This window comes from Rhamphochromis sp. 'chilingali' (genome assembly GCF_963969265.1).
Source record: "Rhamphochromis sp. 'chilingali' genome assembly, chromosome: 7".
NCBI lineage: Eukaryota > Metazoa > Chordata > Actinopteri > Cichliformes > Cichlidae > Rhamphochromis > Rhamphochromis sp. 'chilingali'.
Genome location: NC_137934.1, coordinates 29805698 through 29819030, shown reverse-complemented (window position 1 = coordinate 29819030; position 13333 = coordinate 29805698). Strand labels below are relative to the sequence as shown.

Sequence of the window (13333 nt, the reverse complement as noted above, 5' to 3'; positions counted from 1 at the left end):
TTTACTTAGTCCCTAAGAACCCCAAAGCGTGTTACACTACATTCAGTCATTCACCCATTCACACACTGGTGATGGCAAGCTGCATTGTAACCACAGCTGCCCTGGGGCGCGCTGACAGAGGCGAGGCTGCCGAACACTGGCGCCACCGAGCCCTCTGACCACCACCAGTAGGCAACGGGTGAAGTGTCTTGCCCAAGGACACGACCAAGACTGTCGGAGCCGGGGCTCAAACCAGCAACCTTCCGATTATAAGACGGACTGCCAACTATATTACCGGTTGTACAGCATGTACTGAATGGAAGAGAATGGGAGGAACAGCAGAGAATATCATTCCAGGCTTCATGATTTTATGAAATTTGAAAGGTCATATTTTTTTCAAATGCCCCGCCCCCCAGCTGTAGTCACTGTACATTATGCTGTAAACACAATAACATTAAATGTGAAATATATGGATGTGAATAACATTTTCTCTGCTGTGACCTTGATGTTGAGAATTTAGTCATGGAGGCAGCCTGACAGTTTGAGCTGAGGCAGAGCTTTCTGTTGACACCTCACTGGTGAGTCATTATTCACTGCTGGATATTTTAAATTGCAGAGTGCAGTGATTCTCATCTGAGCAATAACTGACTTACTTATTTTTTCCCAAAATATTGAGGATCCATTGTGAAGCCATCCAACTAAAGTTAACCTTGTAGCATTTATTTACAGTTACATTTAATTTGGAATGAGGATGGGTTCAAGTAGGTATGAAAGTGGTTATTAAGTAAAAATAAAATCGGGAAGTTATTTAGAATATTTTTTTGATTTTTGATTTGATGATCTGTATGCTTGGATTTAACACCTTTTGCTGGACTGTGCTGGCTAATGGTGGAAAAGGTTAGATAAACAGTGTGTGCAGGCTCAGGGCAGGTAAACACACTACTGAGCTGTACCTCACATACACATACACGCACACTTCTACACACACATGCATGGACTCATACATATTCCTCTGCTTGACGTCTTCCACAATATCTGCAAAAATTAGGGTGTTTTTGTATAAAGACAGAATAGGAGACAGTATTTATTATAACCTGCTGGAGCCCCAGGGGCTCAGCACCTCATATTTCATCTTAATGTATCTTCACTCACAGCCTCACATTTTTTCCTGTCTTGCCTTAGCCAGGAAAACTTCAGAGAAGAGAAACAACAATGGCAAAGCAGGCGGCTTGGTGTTCACAGTCAGTCTCACCTTGGCCTTATCTGGGGCTTCTATATCTCAACAGATTAAACTGCCTAAATTAGGCTGTGCTCTCGCCGGATGCAGCTAGACGTCTCTAGGGACTGGGAGAGGAGCGATGGACTTTTGCTGGAACAGGAAGTGTGGCAATAGGCCTTTCTGGGCAAGCCATTATGTGCCCTGCCAGGCTGGATGGGTGGGCCCTACAGTACTGCTCTGCATCTATGGCTTCTGCTCCATGATGAGGCCCATAGAGCCTTTGTGACAGAGTTTCTCATGGGAACTCAGAAGAATCTCACCACTGAGCAAGTGAACTACTGAGCTATGAAATGAAATATGCTGTAAGATGATGGAAGAGTAAGGTTTTTAGATTGCCTGGGTTGTTTTCATTATGCAGCATGCACAAATAAAGCAGAACATCGTCATTAAGCAGACAGCAGGGGCTAAAATATCTCTCCACAATACCAACAAGCTACCATGTTTTTTAACATCTTCGATTCTAAGGAGTAGTTGAAATATATATATATATATATATATATATATATATATATATATATATATATATATATATATATATATATATATATATCCATTGTGTTCTCAGTTAGGCAATATACTAGATCAAAATTTCAGCATCTTTGAATATCACAGTTTTTGTAGATGTCTTTACAGTCCAAAAATTAACAGCCAAACAAAAGTACAGTTAAATGTATGTTTTTGGACTTTTTTATAGTTCCACTGCTCAAAACGTAGCATTTAGTTCTATTAATCATGAGCTCCTTATAGGAAGAGTCAGTGATGCATCTCATTAGCCCATAGTGTGTTTCACAAATGACATTGCAGATGGAACATGGATGGAATTGAGTTACCTGGAAATAAGGTTGTCATTGAAAAAGTATCATAGTATTTAACACTTGGGTATTTGGGTGGATAATCTTTCTGTCTAAATGGCTATCAATAAATAGCCTAAAAATCTGGAGAAATCTCAGTATGCATCCACAAATGCAGGTGGAAGATCTATCAAGCAAAAAAAAGCAATGTGGGAACATGAAAAGCTTTCATCTTCTTTGGGCCAAAGCTCATTTCAAATGAGCTGAGAAAAAGTGGAAAAGCCCTGTGGGCAGATGAATTGAAATTTGAAATTCTTTCAGAAAATCATGAATGCCTTTGACCTCTGGACTAAAGAGGAGAGGATCTATCTCCATGTTATCAGTGCTCAGTTCAAAAGCCTTCATCTCAGATGGTATTGGGGTGTACCATGCCTGAAGAATTGGTGGCTTGCACATCTGGAAAGACACGATCAATTCTAAAGGGCATGTACAGCTTTTACAACCATGTATGCTGCATCTTTTTTTTTAGTGAATGGTCTTGCATATATAAGAGTCCAGGTGGCGAACTGGCTTGCCTCCAGTCCAGAACATTCACCAGTTCAAAAGATTTGGATCATTATGAAACAAAAGGTAAGACAAAGAAGAGCCTGTTAAATATGTTAAAAAAAAAAAAAAAAAAAAAAAAAATATATATATATATATATATATATATATATATATATATATATATATATATATATATATATATATATATATAGGACCCCAAGAAGGGACCGGTCCCCTCCAACTACCGACCAATAACCTGCCTCAGTACTACATGGAAGCTCCTGTCAGGCATCATATCGGCTAAGATGAACAGGCACATGGGTCAATACATGAGCGGGACACAGAAAGGAATTGGCAAGAATACCAGAGGCGCAAAACACCAGCTACTGGTAGACAGAACAATCAGCCGAGACTGCAAGACCAGACTGACCAACCTGTGCACTGCCTGGATTGATTACAAGAAGGCCTATGACTCAATGCCCCACAGCTGGATACTGGAATGCCTAGAATTGTACAAGATCAATGGGACCCTAAGAGCCTTCATCAGGAACTCAATGGGGATGTGGCGTACAACACTAGAGGCCAACTCCAAGCCCATAGCACAAGTCACCATCAAGTGCGGGATCTACCAAGGAGATGCTCTGTCCCCACTGCTGTTCTGCATAGGCCTGAACCCCCTCAGTGAGATCATTAACAAGACTGGCTACGGATACCGACTACAGAACGGAGCAGTTGTCAGCCACCTCCTGTACATGGATGACATCAAGCTGTATGCCAAGAGTGAACGAGACATCGATTCACTGATCCACACTACCAGGCTATACAGCAATGACATTGGAATGTCGTTCGGACTGGAGAAGTGTAGTCGGATGGTAACAAAGAGAGGGAAGGTAGTCAGAACTGAGGGGATTGAACTACCAGAAGGCAACATTGCAGACATAGAGGACAGTTACAAGTACTTGGGGATCCCACAGGCGAATGGGAACCATGAAGAGGCCGCTAGAAAAGCTGCAACCACCAAGTACCTGCAGAGGGTCAGGCAAGTCCTGAGGAGTCAGCTGAATGGTAAGAACAAGATCCGGGCCATCAACACGTACGCCCTGCCCGTGATCAGGTACCCTGCTGGGGTAATAGGCTGGCCAAAGGAGGAGATAGAAGCCACTGACATAAAGACAAGAAAGCTCCTTACCATGCATGGAGGGTTTCACCCCAAATCCAGCACCCTGAGGCTGTACGCTAAGCGGAAGGAAGGGGGCCGGGGACTGGTGAGTGTCAGCACCACAGTCCAGGATGAGACAACGAACATCCAAGAATACATTAGGAAGATGGCCCCAACTGACCGAGTGCTCAGTGAATACCTCAGGCAGCAGAAACCCAAGAAAGAGGAGGGAGACGAGGAACCATCATGGAAGGACAGGCCCCTGCACGGTATGTACCACCGGCAGATAGAGGAGGTGGCTGATATCCAGAAATCCTACCAGTGGCTGGACAAAGCTGGACTGAAAGACAGCACAGAGGCACTAATCATGGCAGCACAAGAACAAGCTCTGAGCACAAGATCCATAGAGGCTGGGGTCTATCACACCAGGCAAGACCCCAGGTGCAGGCTGTGTAAAGATGCCCCAGAGACAATCCAGCACATAACAGCAGGGTGCAAGATGCTAGCAGGCAAGGCATACATGGAACGCCATAACCAAGTGGCCGGCATAGTGTACAGGAACATCTGTGCCGAGTATAACCTGGAAGTCCCGAGGTCAAAATGGGAGATGCCCCCAAGGGTGGTGGAGAATGACCGAGCTAAGATCCTGTGGGACTTCCAGATACAGACGGACAAAATGGTGGTGGCTAACCAACCGGACATAGTGGTGGTAGACAAACAGAAGAAGATGGCCGTAGTGATCGATGTAGCGGTTCCGAATGACAGCAATATCAGGAAGAAGGAACACGAGAAGCTGGAGAAATACCAAGGGCTCAGAGAAGAGCTCGAGAGGATGTGGAGGGTGAAGGTAACGGTGGTCCCCGTGGTAATCGGAGCACTAGGTGCGGTGACTCCCAAGCTAGGCGAGTGGCTCCAGCAGATCCCGGGAACAACATCGGAGATCTCTGTCCAGAAGAGCGCAGTCCTGGGAACAGCTAAGATACTGCGCAGGACCCTCAAGCTCCCAGGCCTCTGGTAGAGGACCCGAGCTTGAAGGATAAACCGCCCGCAGGGGCGTGCTGGGTGTTTTTTTATATATATAAATAAGGGGTGCAACAATGCTCGTATCGATATTGAACCGTTCGATACAGTGCTTTCGGTTTGGTACGCATATGTATCGAACAATACAAAATTGTAATTTATTTTATCAACTTTTCTTCTGACGATGCTGTCTGTGTTGAGCGCTCAGTGGATCTGCGCTCGACAGTGAAGCCTAGGCGGAGTAGTCGAACGCAGATTCACTGAGCGCAGGGCAGAAGTTCTTTACAAATCCTACCATGTGAATTCATGGATTTTTTTTTTCACATTCTGTCTCTCACAGTTGAAGTGTACCTCTGGTGCAAATTACTGACCTCTGTCATCATTTTAAGTGGGGGAACTTGCACAATCGGTGGCTGACTAAATACTTTTTTGCCCCACTGTATTTTGGAAAGAGCCATTTCTCTGTAATAAACTCTCTTTTCCAAAGATGAGTGATTTCTCGATCAGATAGATTTAGTTTTTTTATTACTTTGTTGTTTCAGCAACATTAAATTTAAAAACTGTACTTTTGAGTTAAAATATATATTTATAATTTTAATAAATGACAAATTAAAAAGGCATGAACATTTTTTTGTATCGAAAAAATATCGAACCGTGACACCAAAGATACTAACCCGTAGTTGCTCTCTGATCCATCCATTGGAGTATGAATCTGTATAAATGATAAGCCACTGCCTCTGTTCAAAGATGGTTATTCACAGTTGACATAGATGGCTTCTTTCACTCCTCTTTCAAACCATCTGTCTTCTCAGTCCAAAATGTGTTGCTTAGGACCCCAACTTTCAGTTTTGATATCCTTTCCCAAACGCCTTAGCCCACTAACATCCTGGACCATTTAACCTCAATAAACCGCATGATAGGGCGGGGCTAGGTTTCACAGTGGGTTCACTCAAAACCTTGGCTTATTGTGACCCACACCCGTTTTCACACCTTGGCTCATGTGATTAGGTATAGGATCAAAAAGGGGTCCATGACCCTCCTGGGGTCACTCCTATAGGGCTTAAAATCTGGGACTCTTTACCAATTGCTCTTAGAACTGAAGAAGCTTTTTGAATAAGAGGTGAAATGTCTTCAAGAAAACTTATAGAAGTCCAGACGCTTTTCTTTCCAAGCTCCTTAGACTAACTTCAAGGGACAAATTTCATTAGATTTCTTCACATCAATATATGGGTCGCAAGTAGGGGTGACGTGGCCGCAAGTGGTCATGCAAGTGTCATCTTCTCTAGAGAAATTCATGTACAACTGGGGCAAAGTGGTCTTAGCATGCATAAGACCGACATCAGTAGTCCCACCATGTTCACATAACTTGAATTCAGAGATGAAATAAAGTTTGGAACAGAGAGGGGAGCAGGAGAGCCCTTACAGTATCCTGCCTCACTGGCATTAAGGAGAAAATGAGATCCTTCACACCTCTGCAATGACAATCACTTTGTGATGCACACGGTGGAATGAGATATGCATTGTTCACACAAATTATAGCAGATGCACTCAAGGTGTATTCATTTGATGCTCAATCATGTGTGATGCAAATTACCTTTTCAACTTGTGGCCTGAGGGACTTTTGAAATTTATATGAAGTTGGGAGGAAAAAAAGTTTCCAAAGAATGCGCACGTGGCACTAATTCAATTTTCTGCTCTTAACATAGAAGGAGAGATAATTCGGAAGAAGAGCAAAAACATCAGCATGTAAACTATTTTTGGCAGTTAGACTCTAACGAAAAACAAATTCCCAAAGCACTTGGTGAAGGTACAAGATTTGCTTCCTGCTCAACATACAGGGAGTGCAGAATTATTAGGCAAGTTGTATTTTTGAGGAATAATTTTATTATTGAACAACAACCATGTTCTCAATGAACCCAAAAAACTCATTAATATCAAAGCTGAATGTTTTGGAAGTAGTTTTTAGTTTGTTTTTAGTTTTAGCTATTTTAGGGGGATATCTGTGCGTGCAGGTGACTATTACTGTGCATAATTATTAGGCAACTTAACAAAAAACAAATATATACCCATTTCAATTATTTATTTTTACCAGTGAAACCAATATAACATCTCCACATTCACAAATATACATTTCTGACATTCAAAAACAAAACAAAAACAAATCAGCGACCAATATAGCCACCTTTCTTTGCAAGGACACTCAAAAGCCTGCCATCCATGGATTCTGTCAGTGTTTTGATCTGTTCACCATCAACATTGCGTGCAGCAGCAACCACAGCCTCCCAGACACTGTTCAGAGAGGTGTACTGTTTTCCCTCCTTGTAAATCTCACATTTGATGATGGACCACAGGTTCTCAATGGGGTTCAGATCAGGTGAACAAGGAGGCCATGTCATTAGTTTTTCTTCTTTTATACCCTTTCTTGCCAGCCACGCTGTGGAGTACTTGGACGCGTGTGATGGAGCATTGTCCTGCATGAAGATCATGTTTTTCTTGAAGGATGCAGACTTCTTCCTGTACCACTGCTTGAAGAAGGTGTCTTCCAGAAACTGGCAGTAGGACTGGGAGTTGAGCTTGACTCCATCCTCAACCCGAAAAGGCCCCACAAGCTCATCTTTGATGATACCAGCCCAAACCAGTACTCCACCTCCACCTTGCTGGCGTCTGAGTCGGACTGGAGCTCTCTGCCCTTTACCAATCCAGCCACGGGCCCATCCATCTGGCCCATCAAGACTCACTCTCATTTCATCAGTCCATAAAACCTTAGAAAAACCAGTCTTGAGATATTTCTTGGCCCAGTCTTGACGTTTCAGCTTGTGTGTCTTGTTCAGTGGTGGTCGTCTTTCAGCCTTTCTTACCTTGGCCATGTCTCTGAGTATTGCACACCTTGTGCTTTTGGGCACTCCAGTGATGTTGCAGCTCTGAAATATGGCCAAACTGGTGGCAAGTGGCATCTTGGCAGCTGCACGCTTGACTTTTCTCAGTTCATGGGCAGTTATTTTGCGCCTTGGTTTTTCCACACGCTTCTTGCGACCCTGTTGACTATTTTGAATGAAACGCTTGATTGTTCGATGATCACGCTTCAGAAGCTTTGCAATTTTGAGACTGCTGCATCCCTCTGCAAGATATCTCACTACTTTTGACTTTTCTGAGCCTGTCAAGTCCTTCTTTTGACCCATTTTGCCAAAGGAAAGGACGTTGCCTAAAAATTATGCACACCTGATATAGGGTGTTGATGTCATTAGACCACACCCCTTCTCATTACAGAGATGCACATCACCTAATATGCTTAATTGGTAGTAGGCTTTCGAGCCTATACAGCTTGGAGTAAGACAACATGCATGAAGAGGATGATGTGGACAAAATACTCATTTGCCTAATAATTCTGCACTCCCTGTACAGCTTCCAGGCCACATTAAAATAGCTTGATAGAAACAACTTTTTACCCTCTGACATTTGCTTATTTTCAAATGTAAAAATACATTCTATAAAATAAGTTATACAAGACTTGTTAAAGTTTTCTCTCCTTTCTGTCAGGTTAATTCATTCGTTAAATTTTTTTTACTATGGGTCAGTTCATCAGCACCAAATACAACCAAGGAGTGAGGACAAAAGCATGAATGTGGTCAAACAGTTCGACTTAATGACTCTAATCATGTGACAATGTGATGGAAATTTGTGATGTGGGTCTGCAGTGTTGAAACTTAACTCTCCCAAAGAACGCCTCTTTAGACATTAAGGTTTCAATTTGGGATCTTAGATACAGTAAAAACGAAGAGTTGATCCATTTTACCTCCTGATTAATTTATTCATTCTCATTGAGTTACATTTAATCTCCTCCAAAAAGCAAAGTGTCAGCATTGGTATGAGCTGACCTACTTCATCAGCTAGTCATTCAGTTTGTCTCCACAATGACACTGGTGAGAGTAAACCAACAACAGTAAAGGCACTGGTCATAAATTCCCAGCAAAAAATGAAACACTTAAAAGCTTTCTGTAAAGCTTAGAGGGGATGGTCATCGGTCACTATAAGCAATTGCTATCACATTACATGCAAGTCATGTAAGCCATTAGGTAATTACTGGTGCAGCTTTAGGTAATATATTTCAATTTTAAAGTATTTAGTCACTACTGGTTATTCTGTTATTATTATTCGAATCGAAACAGGTTTCCCCCTGTAGTCATGCATACGATTTCCTGACGACTTATTACATTAAAATATTCAAATATACTGATTCACATATACTGTATCTATTAGAGCTTTCCAAAACAAAGGCCTCCGTCAGTCACGTTACAATCTTTTATTCCATTTATTGCGTTTAATGCGTATAAACATACATATTTTTTCCTGACATTAGTAATAGAAGAAAATTGTGCTGTCTGGGGGAAAACGTGGTCAAGGGGCAAACAAATGCTCCTTCGTTGGCATTCAAAAAGTCTGCTGATTATGTCACGCTGATACAAATACGAAGCAAAAACCTCAGTGCACCTTAAAAGTTTGTCAGAAAGAAAAATGCCATCTGCCAATACTTACACCAACGATTGCTGCGAGGAAGAGCAAAAACGACAAGGTTACATAGACATGACAATTGTGAATGGTAGCAGAAATAATCAGATTCATAACATCACTGCAAGACATAATAATCCAACTACTGCAGTCCCATATTAAACATAACTACTTCTGGTTCTTGTAAATAATAATAAAAAATTCATTAAAGCTTATGGATGTTATACACATTCCATTACAAAAAATAATTGAATAAACAGACAGAAAAAAACACCACCCTATTCTACAGTCAGTATTTTGCAAACCCCAAAGCACAGCAGACAATAGGAACAGCATTAATTAGACTATTTAATTTCATACTCTCATCCCCATATGGGTATAGCAGCTGCTGCTGCTATCCAGCCAGTGCACTTTTATTGATTATAGCACTGATACATATCTGTATTCCCCAGAAACCAAAGGCAATTACTCTGTGTAAACCACATCCAGCTGTATGCCTTTCACTTGTAAATGGTTCAGTCCAACATGCAGTCAAGCTGTAGGGCCCATGTCTGATATTTCCCCAAAGATTCCTGTTGTATTTTTTCTCTATTCCACACTTAGAAAACATCCCTGAGGAAAAAACCTGGTGGAAACCGATAGGGAACATATGAATATGGATTACCAACATGATAAAATATGGAAGAAAAGCACAACATAATTTACTATTTTCATATTCAGCATATTAATAACTGTATGCCCTGGAGTGTGGAAGGAAAAAAGCTTATTGGTATTAGAATGAGACAAAATGCATGTGTTGAGTTCTGCTTTGTACTGTGTGATTGTCAAGGAGACGATGTTACAGAGCACCACGACCCATCTATTTATCTGTGGTCTAAAGGAGTAAGTTCAAGTCATTTGCACATCAAACACCTGAATAATATATTCAGTTTTCAGTGAGGACATTCCCTTCTCCAGGTCAGGGATGTCCAGGATTGAATATAGTTCAATTTAGATTTCCACTACAGCAACATAAACAACTTCTCAACCCTTCGCATGCTGATGCTTACTCGAGACCACTTTTCGTCACCTTAACACACCGGCTACCACGTTAGCATCAGTGTTCATCATATACCAGAACACAGCATGTACTAATTCACATCCCCCACCTGTAACCTTGTACACAGTGTGATGCCATCTAATAAGTGTGAAAAGCCAGCATGAATGAGGTCACAATTTTTCCCTGTCTAAGGTTGAAAATCTGCAGCTTGTGTCTGAACCTTTAAACTATGATATTAGAACTCGTGATCTTCTTAAAAAACTGATGATGGGTGTTAAACTGGGGACCTGAGTTCAACATATGTGGATATTTAAAGACGCAGGAGGGGATCTAAGGAAAGATGTGCCCTTCTTATTAGTCTGGAGGGTCATGTCGGTCTGTCAGTGGACAGTGCAGACTCAAAACCTTGCACAGGTACTGTATATCTAAGAAGCCCAGTAACCTTGGACTGAAAAGTAAAAAAAAAAAACAGAGTGAAATGAATGTCACAAATATTTTTTAGACATTTGTAGGCAGAGGAAGCTTTTGAAAGTGATGATGATCTCATTTGTGCAGATAAACTTCAAACTGTGTGTCAGTCATGAATGCATATTCCTGCATTTGTCTGTGGATTGGAGTGTGCATTTTTGAGTAATCAAAACTATGCACAAATCATCGTGCTTATTTGTAAAGCACCGTTTATGATTGGGGATCATATCGTACACACTTGCGACCTTTCTGATACTATTTTCACTCCATCAACCATGAATCACAGTTCTCTAACCTTAGCTTTCTCTTATCTTGAGCATAATGTAGCAATGCTGGGTTTACTCCAGTAAGCAGTTAGTTTTAACCTTTTTTTAAATAGGGCAGTACAAATGAAATAACATAAAGGGCATCATGTAAATACAACAGATTTAGTCTTTTATGCTAGCTTTCATTTGTTGTCCATGGCAAACTCTCAGTGAAAATATTTCAGAAAAGACGTAGGCACAATCCTCTTGAAGGCTTTCAATGTGCTATCTGATGATTTAAATTAAAAAATATTTTCACATATCCAATTAATCAAAGCATTTGATATTTTAAATGAACTCCTGCAGTGTGAACATCCTGTTACATTATTGATCGCTCTCTATGAACCTTTACAGCTAGCTCTGGCTGACCCTGCTAAGCCTCCAATTGACACTGCTCTGGAAACTGGTTTAATTATTCAGTCTTCTTTTGACCCCAGTCTGAAAATCAGAGCCAAGGGGATTGATTAAGTACATGTTAGATACACAGACTGGCCTTAGGGGTGTTTATGCTGGACTATTAGCATGGATTGGCCAGGAAGGTTCAGGAATCAAAGGAAACACATAACCTGTGTTTATATTTTGGTAGATAAAAAGCTCTGAGTGAGTGGATCTGTGTCTCTAGGGTGTTCTCATTTGCACCAACCTGACTGATGGTCGTGACTCGGGTTTAGTTCCTATTTAACCATCAGCAATTAGAAGTACAGTTCGACAAGGCTACTTGCATTGATTGGGAAATATATGATGAACATGTAGCAAATAGGTTCAGTTAATAAGAGCAGAGGAGAGCGAGAGGACAAAACAAAATGAGGAAGAGGTTAAAATAATCAATGCTCCGAAGAGTCACAGCCCCCAGGTTCATATGCTCTCATAGGTCTCAATGCTCCTTCACATGTGCCCAAAGGAGCTTTGTGGAGCTTTGTGATAAACCAGTCACACTGCGCCACCATGTGGCACAAGTGAGAAATATCACTATCCATCAAATTCTTGTTACCTGTCCACCCTATAAGTAATGAGTTTTTGTTGTTTATTGTTCAATATTTTCTGTAGCTAAAAGGCAGCAAACAAAGTAAAAAAAACCCCAAAATATAAACGTAGTATACCTCACAGATTCCACATGATAATACACAAAGGGTCATTTTATCTGTTTGATTTTTCCTAAATATAATAATATAGCTGAAGTGTTCTCATAGTAAGGGGGATGTTAAGGGGATGTGTTGCTTTTGCTTGACGTCCTCCTAGTTGTTTTCTACTATACAGCAGAAAGCAATTTGAAAATGGATGACAGGACGTAAATCATCTTTTCAGATGCTCCTGACATGGGGGCAAAGCCATATAATTGTATACACCACAGAGAGAGTACACTCTTCATATTTCCTTTCCAGTTGTCTTCAAAATATTACAGTCTTTTTTTTTCCCTAGTACATTTTGAAATACAATAACTGTTTCAAAAGGAGAAGTTTTCTTGTTTGGTGTTTGTGTTACCTTAAATTTCCACTGTGTTAATAATTAAAAAAAACTCTTTGTCACATTTTGGCAGTTCTTATTTACTCTAAAAATATTTGTGTTCTCCTTTAGGAGCTGCTGCCACTGTTGTTATGGGCCACATGTCTCTGGAGTGGTCTGTGTGGGGAGAAGTGGTCCTAGGGGGTTTCTCGTTCCTCATCACTGGGGCCGTATTCCTGATGGATCTAACTGACAACATCTGGATCAGCTACACATGCTCCCTTTCAAAATAGTTTATATGGGTCTAACCACTATCTGCATATAGGATTACATTACGTATTTATGTCAGCAGCCAAATATGTTTACCAACTCGCAATGTTCTGTGCAAAGCGTTCCTTCTAAGCCTTTACGGGTCTATAATGAATGGAGGCATTTTTGATAGCCAAAAAAGGCCTAACTGTGTTTATTATTTGTCAGAGTGGAGCTGATAAAAGAACTACTATATTACTACTATATAGAACTACCTATATTGTAAGATGTATGTATTTCCCCAGTTTTAAGGTAGCTGGGATGCTAAAGCTCCAGCACTGCACGATGGTACATGGACATGAACAAAACGCTCACTGCTATTGTCCTCAACAGCAAGCACCTGCAGCTCCCCAACACGTCTCAGGTGCTACAATATATGCACATAGATTAAGGTCAGGATTTGACTTTTGTTTTAATATTCCAAGTTTAATATGTTTGTTTTACTCTCATTTATTTGACTATATATGTTATAAAATTGTAGTAAAAGAC

At 40.9% G+C, this 13333-nt stretch overlaps 1 pseudogene across 1 annotated transcript; it reads left to right on the top strand.

Moving 5' to 3' along the window:
• Window positions 1–1337: 1337 nt before the first annotated feature.
• LOC308400345 (thiamine transporter 1-like) lies at window positions 1338–12828 on the top strand (annotated as a pseudogene). Its single transcript has 3 exons — window positions 1338–1528; window positions 11447–11498; window positions 12668–12828. The product of its transcript is annotated as a thiamine transporter 1-like (transcript).
• Window positions 12829–13333: the final 505 nt, after the last annotated feature.